The sequence below is a fragment of the Lepidochelys kempii genome, chromosome 23 (assembly GCF_965140285.1).
Source record: "Lepidochelys kempii isolate rLepKem1 chromosome 23, rLepKem1.hap1, whole genome shotgun sequence".
Lineage (NCBI taxonomy): Eukaryota > Metazoa > Chordata > Testudines > Cheloniidae > Lepidochelys > Lepidochelys kempii.
Window position 1 is genome coordinate 3116971 of NC_136402.1, and position 11548 is coordinate 3128518.

Consider the following 11548-nt stretch of genomic DNA (forward strand, 5'->3'; position numbering starts at 1 on the left):
CTCTGCCTCAGACCGCACGGGCCCTTCTAGCTCCGCATCCAACCCCTCCTCAACCGCACCAGCCCCATGGAACTGGATCCAGCTATCCTAGCAGCTGCTCCCCATCACATCTGTGGGTCCCTCCAGCCCCACATTCCCACCCCCAGCCCCCACGCAGTGTTGCCAACTCATGATTTGGTCACAAGTCTCCTGCTAATTATCGTGTTCCTTAAAGCCCCAGCTCCTGGAAGCAGGTGGATGTGTGATGACCTCAGCCTTCGTTCTGAGTGGACCACCGCTGCCCTCACCCTCTAGAGCATCCTCTCCTCCTTAGCCTCGGGGGGGGGGGAAGGAAACGCATGAATGAATGGCAAGCCCTGGAGCGCCCGCCTCGCCCGCTAGCTGGGGGACTGGCTGCCCGCTCAGTGGTTTGTGGAGATGGCCTCAAAACGGGCACATTTAGTGAAAGAACTGGAGTCAAAGTGCCCAATATGAGGCTTGGCGGCTTCCTCTGTGGCCCACGGGTTGGGATCCAGGAGAGCCAGAGTCCAGGCCCAGCTCTGTGCCTCAGTTTCCCCAGCTGTAATATGGGGATAACGATCCTGCCTTCGTCTAGTTAGACTGAGTTGTTGGGGGCAGCCCCCTGACACAATGGGGGAGCCCCCCCCCACCTCTCAGGCAGGGGTCCAGCCCTGATCATAACCCCTACAAATAAGCCAGGCTCCAAACGGTTTATTAATAATCGGCCGTTGGGCTTCGTTACCGTTTAGCTGGGAAACCAGCTCCGCTGAGTTGTTGTCTTTTCATCAAGGGTCGCTTAGGCCGGTTCTCACCTGGAGGTTAATTCTGGCAGCCGGAGCCAGAGACCACACCCCGTCCCCACCAGCCTCAGCTGCATCAACACCCCGCAGCCATGGCCCGGAGACAGCACGGCCGCCCACACGGGCTGGTCCAACCCCCGGGGGGACCGTGGAGCCTGGCCCGAGAGTGCAATGCCTTTAAACGCCAATATTTGGTTAGATTCCTCTTCCCACCTCCACTCCATCCCTGGAGCGGGCGGCGGGGGGGGAACGCCCCCAGGGAGCGTGTCCCCCTCCCGCATGTGTGTCTGGCCAGCTCTTGGCAGACACCCGCTGCATGCTCAGGGCCCTGGCAAGCCAGCCGCATCCATCTCAGGGCCGTGTCCGTCCCTGCCACGACTCCCGCTGATTCCCCCCCCCCCCCACGCCTGCCTCCTGGCTGCCAGCACTTGCCAAGGCACACAGACAGGCCCATACAGCTGTCAGCCGAGGGTAATTTGTTAGGGCCCCTGGTGGCCCTGCCACCGAGTCAAAGGGCCATTGTGTACCAGCCACACGCCGCGCCGGCCCTGCCCGTCGGCCCCCCCCGCTCCCTCCCCCCCTCAGACAACAAGAGCCCTCGCTGTATAAGGCCGGCGTTGAGGCCTGGCTGCGAGCGACCGGGCCAGGCGGATGAAGGGGGCCTTAGTCTGAGAAGGGAAAAGAGGGGGAAAAAAGATAATCCGTGGGGCTGAAATTGACTCAGTCTTGAAGATGAGATCAGAGACCCCTTCCCTCCCCCCCGCTCAGGATTTCTGTCCAAAAGAGGCTTTTAAGCAACAAAGGGGAGAAAAGATTATTAATAACCAGGTGCTTGACAGCCGAATCTCCAGCCCTGCCTTCCCTGCTGCAACAGGGACAGCTGCGGGAAGGGGATGCTTCCGAGTTGGAGGGGGAAATTGCAAGGCTGGGCTAGCAGGGGGGCACCATCAGCAGAGGCTGAATAGCGACCTGTGCTTTCACCTAGTTACCAATCCACGCGCCCCTGCCTTGTCAGGCTACTCCAAAACCCCACGAAATGTGACAGGTGGAAGAGGAGGGGTCCCTTCCTGCTAGGCTACTCCTCCCCCAGCCTGCATTTCCAGCTCCCAAGCCCATGCACCCTATTCCCCCATACAGTGACCACCGGATCCGATTCTTTCCAGGCCCAGGGAGGCTGCCCTGATCAGAAGAATGCTCCTGTGATCAGGGACGCTGCCAAAGAACTGGGCCGGCTGGTGTTGACCAGCAGAGGTGCTGAGCGGCCGCGGAGGCACTGGGGCTGCCTGCAGACTCAGGCAGACGGGGCTGCACCCCTGGGAGACATTTGGAAGCGTCTCTGATGCCGCGAGGGCCGGAAACCAGCTGCTCAAAGATCTGTCTCTTTCGCCAGCACTAGGTTCAGCAGGATCAGAGCAGGAGGTTGGGGATGGAGGGTGTCCTCTTGGCTCCAGAGAAATGGGACTCTGGCCAGAGAGATTTTCCCCTTACCATGTCCTCAGCCCAACCCCTCCCAATTCGGGAAGGATGGAGGGAGGGGAATGAAAAGACCAGGCCTGCCCTCCCCCCACCCTGATTTCCCTGGCACAAGCGGCCTCAAATCAATTAATGGCCCTCCCGCACCTGAGGAGAGCAAGCCCGTGGGAGGCTAGCTGTCTGTCTGACGTTCCCCCTTCGCATGCCGCTGTTGCTCCTTGGCCTGGGTCCTGGGACAGCGCGTTCATTGCCCATGGGCAGCAGCACCTGGGTGGGTTCCCGCAGCCTGTACTGAGCTGGATTCTGCCTGGAAACGGGCCGTGGGAGGGTAGGGGAAAATCCCTGCTAATTTCCTGATTCCACCCCCACCCTGAGCTCGTCCTGCCCTGGCCTACAGAGACAGCTGGATCTGCATTGCATTGGCATGCGGGGGCGGGGAATTGAGCAAGCCAGAGGATGGGGGGGCCCAGATCTGTGATGTCACCTCTGCTGCTACCTGGGAGGGGGAACACGGAGCAGTGGTGGAGGGCAGAAAGCTTCCACCCACCTAGCCCGGGGGCAAGGCTGGCCTAGCCACAGCCCTGGGGGGAGGGATGAACCTGACGGTGGTGCGGAGACTAGGCCTGAGCCGATGCTACCATGAGCTCAGCTGGAAGCTTTCAGGGCCTGGTACCTAAGAGCCCCCACCAGATGCGCAAGATGAGGGGGCGGGAGGAGACCTTGGAGGGGTGGACGTGTTGCACGCCTACAATAGCGCCTCCACCCTGGGCACACACCACTCTCCCCTCCCCCCCAGTCGGACCTGGGTTCTATTCCTGGCTCTGCTGTGGCATGAATCCCTGTCCAGCTCCATGCCTCAGTTTCCCCGCTCTCTGTAAAAGGGGGGAATGCTGCCTGTCTTTGTAAAACACCCCGAGATCAACAGACAAAAATGCCAGATAAAAGCTAAGGATCGTAGCTCAGGGGTGGGTAATAGATTAAGAAACCGGGCAGAGTGTTATCTTGGTTTTGTTCCCCCAAACCCCTCAATTGCATTTGGTCATTAGCCAAGAGCATAAGTCCTTTGGGCTAGGGACTGTCCCCCTACACACGTGTCCGTACAGCACTTGCCACCATGCCTGCCTTGCATGCTCCCCCCCCTCCAATCCCCCTAGCGGCCATATAAACGGCTCCTCTCAGTATGCTTGTAGACCATCTCCCCCAGCCCGCATGAGTCTCATGTGCAGCAAATCCCCAGGCCAGACCTAATCCAAGAGGGAATCTCCTCCCGGGAACCCACAGCCCCAAGCAACCCCAAAACAAACAGCTCCCTGCTGCCAAAGCAAACCGGAGATGTGAGGACACCGCTGGAGGGGACTTGATCCCAATTCAAGTTCCTATCAAGAGGAGACAAGGCCCCAGGCTGCACACCTGGCTCTGGCTCCTGCTATGGGAGGGAGGGGGGCAGGAACCGAGCCCAGAGATCGGAACGTCTGGAGTTCTGTGCTGTGAGGACCCAGAGTGGCCTCAGTGTCCCCCCCCCCCACACCCCCTTTCCGATCCCCACGCATGGAGAAGCAGAGATGCAGTGGGAGAGACTTTCAGGAAGAGGAGCCTAGAGACAGAGGCCCAGGTAAAGTGTTAGGAGGAGAAAAACAGCTCGACGGTCAAACTTGTTCGGTAGGAGCCTAAATATCGACCTGTGCACACGGATTGAGGTAGAGCTGGGAAGGAAAGGAAAGGAAATTCGATGAAAATGTGAGATTTTGGGGGCGGGGGGGGGGGGGGAATCAAATTAACACAAAAAACAAACAAACAAAAATGTGACCGACAAACCAAAACAAAAGATTTCAGTTCGAGTCAGAGTTGAGGTCAATCGAAACGTTTCTCTAACTCCTGAAACATTTTGATTTTGGCCCTTTTAGTGTAAACCAAAGTTGAATTTCAAAACACAAAGTTGTTTGGAACTAAAACACAAACTTTGAAACTTCTGAAATTTCAAAATTCTCCATGTCGAGTCAGGAAACCCATCAGGATCGACCCTTTCCCCAGGAACAGTCCCGCTCCCAACAAAGCTGCTTTTGGGGGGGCTTTTTGCCCCCAAAATTTTCATTGAAACATTCCCCAGCCAGATCTAGTTTTTGGAACCCAGGTTTTGGACTCCTTTAGCCATATAATTAAAGTCCCTCCCCCATTACTGGGGGAGCCTCCTATTATTAAGGTTGGAAGCCAACTCACTTTTCATCCGTGGTGACCTCTTATGTAAAAATAAGAGCGAGGAAGAGAAGACTGAGGCTCGGGACCTGAGAACAGTTCTCATGTACATAAAAGGTTGTTACAGGGAGGAGGGGGTGGAAATTATTCTCCTTAACCTCCGAGGACAGGACAAGAAGCAATGGGCTTAAACTGAAGTAAGGGAGGTTTAGGTTGGACATTAGAGAAAAATTCCTAACTGTCAGGGTGGTGAAGCACTGGAATAAATTGCCCAGGGAGGTTGTGGCATCTCCCTCACTGGAGATTTTTAAGAGCAGTTTGGACAAACCCCTGTCAGGGCATGGTCGAGATAATACTGAGTCCCGCCATGAGGGCAGGGGACTGGACTGGAGACCTCTCGAGGTCCCTTCCCGTCCTAGGATTCTATGACTGATGCTACCTGCAGCAGCATGACATGGGTTTGGGAGAGTGACATCCCCCCGCCCCCGTATCTTGGAGAGTTCAGTGGTAGCCAGGTGGGGACCTCAGTAACAGCTGGGTAGAAATTTGATTTTCCCTTTCCCAGGGAATGCCGGGATTTCAAATTGTTCTGTTTTGAGACAGAGAAGCAGGGAAAAAAGTTCCTCTGAACCAAAAAAAGCTGGGGGGGGGGGAACAACCCACCCCAGTTGGTTTGGGGTCAAAGTGTTTTGTTCCAGTTTTGACGTTTAAACTGTCTTTTAAAAATATATTTTAAAAAGTGAATTTTTGTTTTGGAAAAGGGCAAAAATTTAAAATGTTCAGTCTCCAAATGGTCAAAACAGGATGTTCTGAGATTATTGGAACATTCATTTTGTCCTCTCCCCCCCCCCCCCCCAAAGATGAAACTGACAGGATCAGAAAGACGTCAGTTTCCATGAAAGTGGTACTTTCTTCCACAAGGATGCTGATGAAGAGTTTCCAGCCAGCACTGCTCAGCCCCTCCTCCGAGCCCCGCAGCTCGCGGCACGGGATCTGGCCAGACAACATGAGCTTTTGGTGTATTGTAGCAGCCACATTAGAGAACATTTGTCCCCAATGGCCTGAGAGGTGCAAAAGGCGGCTGGCACGCATGCCCCGACTCCTCATGCAGAGAGCTGCAGAGAGGGCCCGGTGGCTAAGCCAGTCTCTTGGGAGTCAGGTCTCCGTCCTCGGCTTTCCAGCAGCTGATATTCTAGCATGGGTAAAGCCGGGCCACCTGTTGCATCAGGGAGTCAAGGTCACATGCCAGCCAGCGAACCCAGCCCGTATTGATCGCTTTCCAGGGCACGCGCTGGCAGGGCCTGCAGCTGACTAAGGCCGATATATATAAGGCCCAAGAGGATGATGGCAGCATGGGGCTGCGATTAAAATTAGAAGGTGCATCAGCACCCAGACAGGCTGGGTCAGGCACTAAATACAGACGCTGCCCGTAGCTTGCACCACAGCCAGATCGGAGCTAAGCAACACCCCTGAAGCTATGTGATGCAGCTTACCTTCCTGTCCAATGACCCCGCTACAGTTCTGGGGGAACCTCCACCCTGTTACAAATCATGCTTATTTTGCATGCTGGTTGCCTATAAACTGCGGTTTCCTCGTTAAACCACCCCACTCTAATTCCACTGGGAGCTTGCCTTGTTGATGTGCCCAACTGGTGCCCGTCCCTGCGTCTTGGTCTGAGATCCAACCAACTCATGCCACCCGCCAGCCTCGCTTACCAGCCAGTTCGGCTTTCACCAACCTGGATGCTAGAGGCTCTGAGTCTTGCTAGGTGCTCACCAGAACCATGCAGTTGTAACCCACTCCGCGGGGTCTTTTCTACACCCCCCCGGCCTGTGCTGGGGATGGAACAGGCTCTCATTCTGAGCCTCGCTTTCTGCTCTGCAGTCCCCCCATCTGATCCCCAGTCTGGGGCATCACCCAGCCTCGAGAGTCACCCTGTGGTGTACATTGGTGGACAGACACAAAGCAAAAAAAACCAGACCCATCTCATTGTAGCTGATCCCACCAGGCTGTCCCCCGCACAGAGTTAATACACCCCTCATGCTGCCAACCCTGCAAAATTCGATACGCTCCCAGAACAGGAAGGTGATGTGGAACCGAGGGGGTGGTGGGCTAAGTCTATAGTTCTCCCCTTGCCCCTCGTCAATGCAGCTGAGAACAAGCTAATGGTTCCCTCCCATACTCAGCCCAGAAAAGGTTTTAGGAGACCACCCCCAAAGGGCTTCCCAGATTTAGCCACAATGCCTCAGTTCTCAAGATCATCCCAAGGGAGCAAGTCAGTCCCCCACCGACAGCTGCCGTGGAATAGAACAAGGGCTTGATGTTAACATGCCACACAACTGCCATCTACCATGGGCGGAGAGCAGGATTTGAACCTAGGATCTTCAGCTCACGTAATAGAGAACCGAGCTGGTGCTGCTTGAAGAGCGACTCCCCTAGCCAGGCGCAGCAGTAGGCTTTTATCCACTGTGGACTAGCTGCTAGAGGGAAACACTGCCCCAAATCTCTCTCACACTCTGCCCCCCTCCCCCCCGCGTCAGGCAGATCTGTTAAGCAATGGAGATTCACTACCTTAAAGCAGTATGGTCTACTGGTTAGAGCCTCGGCCTGGGAAGCTCTGGGGTCTCAGTTCCAGCTCTGCAACTGACCTGCCGGGCGACCCGGGTCAAATCACTTTCCAGCTCTGTGCCTCAGTTTCCCAGCCTACTCTTCATCTTGTCTAGCTGGGCTGTGAGCGCTTTGGGGCAGGGACGCTGACTAGGAGTTCGTGCCGCACCCTGCACAACAGGGGCTCCCGTGCACGGCTTGAGCCAGAATCGGAACCCAGCAGAGCCAAACGGGGCTCTAAGGGGAGCTGGACTCACGCAGTGGACAGCAAGAGAATTGGGCACTGGAGCTCCAGTATCCAGCCAGAACAGACCCAGCTTAATTCTCAGCTTCCACAGGCAAAACAAGAGAATACTTTTTTATACAGGGCCCCTTCTCCCCCTCGAGCTGCAGTTGAAGAGTTGGAAGACCCTGCCTTTCCTGCACCCCCATTTCCACAGATCCAATCTCAGTTATTCCCATTCCAGCAGCACCTACAGATCACCCTGCCCTCGCTATATCCCACCAGGTGCCGTGCAGACCCCGACCAAGATCGGCCGCCCTCCCCCCACAGGCGCTGCACAGACATGGAGCAAGACTGTCCCTGCCCTGAAGGTCTTTCCATCTAAATAGCAAGGGCAGCCCTCGTTTGACAGGTGGGGAAATCGAGGCACAAAGACCAAATGACTCCCCCGCCGGCCACAGAGAGCCGACGGTGGAACCAAGACTTGAACCCAGATCTCGAATCCCTTTTGTTCAAGTGAGGGGGAGAGTTACTAGATCCTTCAAACTGTGGATTTAACAGCATTGAATCCCACTAGGGTTCACTCCACGGGCTGGGAGTTTGGCTCTGGTCTTAAAAGCAGCGTGCTCAAGAGCCCAGGCTAGTGAAATCAGCTCCCCAGGGGTGGCACAAGCAGCTAGATAAGGGGTCTCCCAATGGGAAAGATCAGGGAGATTTGCGCCCAAGGGCGGTTGCTTGCTCTGTGCTGGGGGAGTTTCCTAGCTTCTCCTTCTAGCCCGCAAGATGGACTCGAACCAAAAACCAGAGGGGGCAAAGCACAGCCAGCGTCTCACCCAACACGCCTTACACGAGGCCAATTCAGAAGTCAATTACTTCAAGGCCTCGTTGGCCCTCTCCAGTCACGTCCGGCCACTTAGCCTCAGCACACGGCGCATGGCAGGAGCTCCCGGGTCACAGCTGCAATCAAGTGCCAACAGCCAGCCCCTTCTGCACGGGGATCTCAAAGCCCTTTGAGGAGCAGTAAGGCTTGCACCTGTTCTCTTCCCAGAGGGTAGGTAAAAAACATACCCTATTTTGTAGAAAGGGAAACTGAGGCACAGAGAGCAGAAGCTACTTGCCCTATGTCACAGAGCTGGTAGAGAACCCAGGAATCCACAAGAACAACGAGGAGTCCGGTGGCACCTTAAAGACAAACAGATTTATTTGGCCATGAGCTTTCATGGGTAAAAAACCCACTTCTTCAGATGCATGGAGTGAACATTACAGACACCGGAGACAGTGTTTCCACAGAACCCTCTGCACCCCACAAGCTGCAAACACAGAGCTCGCCCGGAGCTCCAAAAGGGAAAGCCCCTCCTTAGCAAAACCCAGGGACCTGTAGGAGGAGCTGAATTTGGGGGAGATCCGCTGGGGTTGCTTTTGCAGGCAATCAGGGTGATGTTCGGGGGCAGGGAGCTGGGCTATTGAGGAGTGAGGCGATCAGATTTTTTTTTCCCTTTAAAGCCCCGCAGGAAGAGGCTGCCCCTGCCCCACAGAGGTGGAAGCTATACGCGCCTCCAGACAGTGTCCTCCGGTTTGAAGCAAAAGCAGCAACCCGCCACCTGCAGGCTTCCATCGTCCCCGAGGGTCACAGGTGCATTCACCGGCTTTCGGCACCCCTACGAGCAAGGCTGGCCCAGGCCTCCGGGCGTCTCAGCGCCCCCCTCCAGGCCGATCCGCCTCCAGTGCCATTCTCTTAGGAGCTTCGATCCTTTTCCGCCAGGGTCTGCTCGGCCCTGCATATGGGACACGGCCCCAGCTCGACCCTCTCGCCGCGCCAACCCACGAGGCAAAGGGAGTTTCTGCCACAGGCCTTGCCAGCCGGGGCTGATCCCCCACCCCACAGATAACCCACCCCAAAAAGCCTGGAGGGGAGCCCCCAGCAGACCCCTCCCCTCCATAGCAGACAGCAAAGCAGCCCTCGAGACTAAATGCTAGTCCTTAAAGCACAGGGCACCCACAGCTACTCCCAGCCCCTCACCCCGCTCCCTATAGCCCTCCCCTGTTCCCTCCTCCTATAGCCAGAACCCACCTCTAGCCTCACAACCATGCTCCCCCATAGCTAGCCCCAGCCCCCTACCTGTAGCCCCACAACAATTACACTCTCCCCATGGCTAGCCCCTAGCCCCCCACCATGCTCCCTACTGCCAACCCCTACTCTCTCCACACCCCATGAGCCTTCCCATACTCCTCTCCCCGCATAGCGCCAGTCCCTCATCCCTTGCCCTCTCCCACACCCTCTGCCCCCCCAGAGCCAACCCCTCCCCCAAATCCTTTCCCCACTCTCCTCCCACCATCCCCGTGTCCTTTCCCCACTCTCCTCTTCCCCCCTCCAAAGCCAGCCCCGTGTCCTTTCCCCACTCTCCTCTCCCCCCAGAGCCAGCCCCATGTCCTTACCCCACTCTCCTCCCCCCCCAGAGCCATCCCCGTGTCCTTACCCCACTCTCCTCTCCCCCCCAGAGCCATCCCCGTGTCCTTACCCCACTCTCCTCTCCCCCCCAGAGCCATCCCCGTGTCCTTACCCCACTCTCCTCTCCCCCTCCAGAGCCAGCCCCGTGTCCTTACCCCACTCTCCTCTCCCCCCGCAGAGCCAGCCCCGTGTCCTTACCCCACTCTCCTCTCCCCCCGCAGAGCCAGCCCCGTGTCCTTACCCCACTCTCCTCTCCCCCCGCAGAGCCAGCCCCGTGTCCTTTCCCCACTCTCCTCTCCCCCCCCAGAGCCAGCCCCGTGTCCTTACCCCACTCTCCTCTCCCCCCGCAGAGCCATCCCCGTGTCCTTACCCCACTCTCCTCCCACCATCCCCGTGTCCTTACCCCACTCTCCTCTCCCCCACCAGAGCCAGCCCTCGTCCCATGTCCTTACCCCACTCTCCTCTCCCCCCGCAGAGCCAGCCCCGTGTCCTTACCCCACTCTCCACTTCCCCCCTCCAGAGCCAGCCCCGTGTCCTTACCCCACTCTCCTCTCCCCCCCCAGAGCCAGCCCCGTGTCCTTACCCCACTCTCCTCTCCCCCCCCAGAGCCATCCCCGTGTCCTTACCCCACTCTCCTCTCCCCCTCCAGAGCCAGCCCCGTGTCCTTACCCCACTCTCCTCTCCCCCTCCAGAGCCAGCCCCGTGTCCTTACCCCACTCTCCTCTCCCCCCCGAGCCAGCCCCTCCCCACTCCTCCCCCCCGGTCCCCGCCGCCCTCGGGTCACCTTACCGGGGACCGGTCCCACCGCAGCGGGGCGGCCAGCGCGGGGCCGGCCAGGAGCAGGAGCAGCCCCCAGCGGAGGCAGGACATGGCTCGGGGCGAGGCGAATCCCAGAGGCAGCTCCCCGGCGCCGGGCTCCCGGTTTATAAAGCCGGAGCGATCCCCCCCTCCCCGCCCCGCATGCCAGGGCTCTCCAGCCGCTCCGCCAGCCACGTGGAGTCACCGGGCAACAACAGCTGGGGGGAGGAGCCACGCCCCCTTTTCTACAAGCCACGCCCACCCCTCCCCCCACCTGGGGGGGAACTTACCCCCCCCCCCCCCCGCAGGCCTGATCCCCTGCGGAGTCTAATGCCCCTCACAGCAGGGGATGGTGACCTGCAGTGGCAGCTAGATAGGGCCGCGTCCAGCAGGTATTTGGCTTGCAGCGGGGTCGGTCCCAGGACGTTAGCGAGCCAAGGCGGGCGAGGTGATCTCTTGTACCCCCCACAACTTCTGTGGGTGCGACGCGCTTGCCTGCTGGCCCAGGGCTCTTCTTCCAGAACCCCAGCTCCAAAGACGGGCTCCCTGTGGCGGGCAAGCTCATCTCTTCCACCAGCAGAAGCTGGGCCCGTGCAAGATAGCGCCTCGCCTGCCTTGGGTCCGTGTAGATGGGCTCTGGCTACAGCGCCGTGGTGTAGACGCAGCCTCCAGCGCTGGAAGTTAATCCTCCTCTTTGAGAGGCAGGCAGTAGGTTGACGGATGACGGAGTCCTGTCTACACCAGGGCGCTAGATTGGGTGACCCTTGTGGTCGCTTCTATCCCTATGATTCTCTCCCCAGCGCTCAGGGGACAATGTTCTTCTCAGCCCTGAGCGCCGTGGCGAGGTTGGTGTAATTTTTAAATGTAGACCAGGCTCTAGGTTAGAGAGGCAGAGGACAGGCAGGGTGGCAGGTTGGAGGGGGATGCTTGGCCATAGCTAGGTGGCACAGCTGGGTCCTGGGCCAGGACTCGGGCTCCTATGCGCGGCTGCGATACAAATAAATG